This window comes from Equus quagga, chromosome 8, assembly GCF_021613505.1.
Source record: "Equus quagga isolate Etosha38 chromosome 8, UCLA_HA_Equagga_1.0, whole genome shotgun sequence".
In the NCBI taxonomy this organism is placed as follows: Eukaryota; Metazoa; Chordata; class Mammalia; order Perissodactyla; family Equidae; genus Equus; species Equus quagga.
In genome coordinates, this window is record NC_060274.1 from 23779974 (window position 1) to 23785827 (window position 5854).

The 5854-nt window shown below is 32.6% G+C and overlaps 1 pseudogene; it reads left to right on the forward strand.

Moving 5' to 3' along the window:
• Positions 1-4250: 4250 nt before the first annotated feature.
• On the forward strand, positions 4251-4769 carry LOC124243818 (40S ribosomal protein S3a-like; annotated as a pseudogene).
• The last annotated feature ends 1085 nt before the right edge of the window (positions 4770-5854 follow it).

A 5854-nucleotide genomic window follows, 5' to 3' on the forward strand; every position in this document is an offset into this window, starting at 1 on the left:
AAGATAACATCAAGAAAATAAACCTTTAGTTTTGAATAAAAAAAGTAATAGTTGACCAGTCACTTTGCGTCTCACTATTTTGGAATTAGATGGAATAGATGATAGCTTATAAAACCTAGAAGTTCTTCTTAAGGAGTTAATAGGTGCAATGTGGAAGACAAACACGTATTCTTTGGTAATTAGCTCTGAGCATCTTGATATTGATCTTCCTACACTTGTGAGTAAATGGGCTGAGAGAATGACTTAACAGATAGAATGCATTACTGAATACAATACATGTTACAATCAATCGAGGGCAAAAGTTGATATAATTGCATCATATATATCCATATGTGATGTGTAATTATGTGGGAAGAATAATTATATTGCCATTTCATTAATTAATGATACAATGGTCCATTCTCACTATTCATGAACACAGTACTCCTTAAGATTAATCACTTAAAGAAAGGGTTTATAGACTTCAAAAGTTCTTTTCTTCTTTCTTTCTTTCTTTTTTTTTGGTGAAGAAGATTGTCTCTGAGCTAACATCTATGACAATCTTCCTCTATTATTTTGGATGTGAGATGCCACCACAGAGTGGGCTGATGAGTGGTGTGTAGGTCTGCCCTGGGGATCTGAACCTGTGAATCCCGGGCCGCCATAGCAGAGCTTGCAAATCTTAACCACTATGCAACCGGGCTGGCCCCCCTCAAAATTCCTTATTTGTATTTGTACTATTTAAGTTATAAATTATAATCTTTAAGAATAATTCCAAAAATGTTATCGCTATGTAATTTTTTGTTAACATATTTTAATGACCCTAGAAATCACATAGCCCACCTTCTTGATTAAAAACAGCAGAGGTTATATTCTAACCTGATGTATGTTTATTTCTCTGTAAGTTACAGTAATTATCTTCAAAGTACTTTAAAGTAATATGACAACAGAAATAGACAGTATTAAAATTTGTTGCAACTAGTTGAATGTTTAGCTATATTTAAATTATGAATCTGTTGTTCAAATTGAGTTAATCATTTTCCCTTTCTCTTTAAGTTATTTGTTACTCCTGGCGATTAAGAAAGAAATCAATGTTAGGATAGTCACAAGAGTTTTTAAATAAGTTTGACTAATCTTATAAGTGGAGAAATGTAAAATAAAACTCTCTGGTTCTTTAAAATATGAAGATATACTAAATGATGTTAAATAATAGAGATAAAATATTTTCCTTTATGTAATATATGAAAATTTCTTCCGTGTAAGAAAATGCTAAAGATTAAATATATATATAATCTGTATTCTAATATATATATATATCAGATACCTTATATATTTTTCTTTGTAATATGCATTCAAGCAGCCTTCTCACACTACATGATTTGCCCCTTTTTGGTCTCATATTTTGCAACAGGGAAGTTTATATATTTATCAATAAGATATACTGGAAAACACTAGTTGATGCAATAAAACTAAAATTTTCACAGATCATTTATAAAAAATAAAAAACTCAACTCTAGAAAATAAGGTGTTGAAAAGGAAAAGCCACATTGTCTTACTTATTCATAATTGAGCTACCAAAAAAATTCACCTACATTGTATTTATAAATAAATATTCCTTTAAGTTTTCAGACTCTACAGATAATAGTTGAGCATAAAAGATAAGTAATGGCTATGTTTTAAATATTAAATATTGGTATATACACAAACATACAATCTTATTGATTTTCTTAGAAGATGCTAAGAAAATACTTTATTATTCTGAAAGCTGCTAAAAAAGATAGATTCAGGAACTATCAAGACAGCCAGCCATTATGGCCTCCTGATGCAAGTACACAGCATCTATTGTGTAGAATTCTTTCCAATGTCCAAAACTGAGTTTCTAGATCTGACTATCAATTCACAGAGAAGAAGACAGAGAAATACCTTAAAAGATACCACAGAGAGGCAGTCAGGAAAATTTAGACTGTGTGAAACTATGTAGGACAAATAACTCGACATTTATTTTCAACAGATTCCCAAGGGGAAGAAAAAAATTTAAAAGGAAGTAAAAATAAATACATAAAGAGAAATCTAAGAGGCACACTGGTTAATTTCAGCACATAGGCTTTATTTGGATCCTCATTCAAACAGATCAACTGGAAAGCATTTGTGAGAGAAGTGTGGAAATGGAACACTCACTGAGCGTTTGATAATAATAAGGACCTAACTCTTTATGGTAATTGACAATATTATGATTACGTTTTTGAAAGCTCGCTTATTTTTAGAGGTGATGTGAACTATATAAGGAAGAATGAAATAGTGTCTTGGTTTAGCGCCTTAATAATGTGAGATGGGGGTTAAGCAGTAGGGGTAAAGATAAAACAAAGTTTGTCATCAATTTTTATTCATTGATGTTCAGTGATAGGTGCATGATGCAATGGTACACTACTATTTCTCTCTCTATATATATGTGCACTTCTATATTTATAGCTATATATACACATAAATTCATATATATAATTGTATAACTTCTTTCATGGATATTCTTAATGTACTTATACTTTTTTTAGCTTCTTGATGAATGATTTTGTTTTGTGTAAAATACGTAAATTTTACACTAGACTTCATAGTATTCTGTATTGAGAAAAGGATGCTTCTCTTTTTGGATTATAAGATTTTTATCTTTTGGTGCTACTTATTCAAACACACAAAAAGAAGGAATTTAAAAAATGTGTTTTATGCAAAATAATGACTCATATAATTTTGTGCTAATGGTTTGTGGATGAAACCTTTGAATGACAAAATATTTCCTTGACTGGATCTTGAATATTTGCACGGAACAATCTGCTTAGTTGTTTCAAGACTCCAATCATATCCTTTTTATTCCTCAGAAATTACATTTTAAATCCTTAAGGTGATGCAGTTCACTGCATCCCAATGTTGATTTTGGAAGTCTTTTCATTCACCAAATTATTATAGTTGGGTAAAGGTGGAAACAGCTGAACACATCAGAAGCAAGAACAACTCAGTTGCTAGGACAAGTCACATTGATAAATTATTTCATCTGGAATGACAGAGTTCTTCCCTTATGAGAGAACTACCAAAAATTGGCTCTAAAGGTATATCCTTTATCTATTCTTTTCAGTATTGTATATTTTTTGGTTCAAGTTTTAAAAGAAATGATGCAGCAGATAAAAATATAGAGCATTAATGAAAGTTGTGGTAAACATGGTTTTGATTAGCTTCATTTGTAAACTTTAGTATGTTAATTATTTATGCATAAAATGAGTGTTGCATTAAACATGCTTGCTATAATCAGTTTCTATGACAACCAAGGAGCTGGCAGATTCTATTGATTTATACAGAATGGTTTCCAAGGTTATGACCAAATTATTAGACCTAATTATTGTGTTAAAATGACTGACAATAGTAACTGTAACATAAGTGCTAGCAATTCCCCATTTAAAACAGTCTTACACTTCAAAGGATATTTATAAGCTTTAAAAACATGCTTATGCTAATAAGTGGGGAAGGTGAAATTGAAGAGTCTAACGTACATATTAAGCTGATGAAACTAGAAAAATATAGCAATTATGATGTAGGTTTAAGGAAATAGATTGATTTTTATTTGATATTAGGATTGAAATAATTATTTACTCATAAAACCATATTGAAAGATTATCTCAGTACCTTTCAGGTAACATAAAAGCTTAAAATAAATAAGCCATGTGTTTAGTTCAAGTTGGTATAACAAAATACCACGTAAATTATTTCTCTCATTTCTGGAGGGTGTAAGTCCAGATCAGGGTGCCGGCATGGTAGGATCAAGAACCCCTTCCTAGTTAGAAGGGGTGATCTAACTCTGTGGAGTCTGGTTTATAAGAGCACTAATCCCACTCATGAGGGCTCCACCTTCATGACCCAAGCACCTCCTGAAGGCCCCACCTCCTAATACCATCACCTTGAGCATTAGGATTTCAACATATGGCTTTTGGGGGGGGGGGGGACACAAACATTCAGACCATAGCACCATGTTACCATAATTTTTATCATTTCCTCAAAACATGTTTCATTTCTGCCTAGATTGCTTTTCATTAAAAAAAAAATTGGGGGCAGTTACAAGGAAATGATGTGTAATGATAGATTTTTATCCATTGTACACAAAGGCTTTAGAAAATCTAAGTAGTTTTCTGTTTCTGAGATTATGGACTGGGGTCAAGCTACTTTGCATTGCCTGTAAAAATTGCAAAATAAAATAATCGTGCAAGCCTTTTGGCTCTCAGAGCAGCACCATGGCGGTTGGTATGAGCAAGCATCTTACAAAAGGCGGCAAAGAGGGAACCAAGAAGAAAGTAGTTGATCTATTTTCTAAAAAAGATTAATATGATGTGAAAGCACCAGCTGTATTTGATATGAGCTATGTTGGAAAAATGCTAGCCACAAGGACTCGAGGAACCAAAATTGCATCCTATGACCTCAAGAGTTGTGTTTTTGAGGTGAAACTTGTTGATCTGAAGAATGGTGAAGCTGTACTTAGAAAATTCAAGCTTATTACTGAGGATATTCTGGGTAAAAGCTGCCTGACCACTGTTTTACTACAAAGTGTAATGATCGGATTCAGAAGACCTCTTCAGCTAGAACCATGGATCTGCCAAATCTGAAAGAAGGTGACGGAAATTATGACCCAAGAGCTGTAGACAAATGACTTGAAAGAAGTGGTCAATAAATTGATTGCAGACAGTACTGGAAAAGATACAAAAAAGACTTGCAGTCTCTGTGGTGACTTTGTTAGAAAAGCAGAAATGCCGTAGAAGTCCAAGTTTGAGTTGAGAAAAATATGAGCAACTAGTCCAAGAATCTGTTCAAAATTCAGACATTTAATGATGACAAATAACAAGTCTTATTGTGGAAAAATAATAGTGTAAATCCAGTTTGGGGAAAAGACTGAAACTTGCTTTAAACCACATAGTCTTTTAAGATAATCCTTGGAAATTCAGAACTCCATTTCTAAATGACTAACTGATTTATATAAATGTCAAGTTATGACCTACCTTTCCAATTTCTCTAGTGAAATGTGATAAACAAAATACTTTATTTTAATAATGTACTTCCATTTATTAATATTTTCCTTTATTTTTTGTAATTTTCTATGTTGGTTAAGAAATTCCTAACTACCCAGTGAGACTTTCTCCTATACCGACCCCTAAAGATTCTATAACTTTGCCTTTTACTTATACATTTTTAAACCATCTCTCAGTTTTTAATATGTGGTAAGAAAGTAACTTAGGTTTGTTTTTCTTCCTGTTGCGAATGTGTGTGTGTGCATTACGTATTTGTTGGAGGAGGTAATCGAGAGGATGTGACCTCACGTTGACCCTGCAGCTGGACCAGGCATTCAGAGTCTCCTCACCCTCTCTCCTGTCCTTGGAATATACCTTCTGCCCACCATTCTCATAGCAGGAGCTGTTTCAAGGACACAGCCTTGAGAGTAAAGTGTTGTTGAGACCATCTGGACGGTATATATGACTGGACCCCCTTAAGGCCTCTATGTAAATTTTTAAGATCCTTGTTCATGAGGAAGAATAAGACTTTTTTTTTCATAATGACTTAGTAGATTTCAGTATTAATGTTATGCTGACCTTATGAAATTAACTGATGACTATTTCCTTTTTTTTCATAGTCTGGAAAAAAACTAGGAGGAATAGAACTATTTGTTCTTTAGCGTTTAATAAAATTTGCAAATAAAACCACCTGAGATTGCTGTTGATCTGTATCAGAAGATTTTAAAATGCCGATGTATTTATTTTTGTATATTCTTGTGGGGCAAGGACACAAAATCCTAAACAAATATTTATTAACCAAACCCAGAAAGACATAAAAAATATAATTTATCACA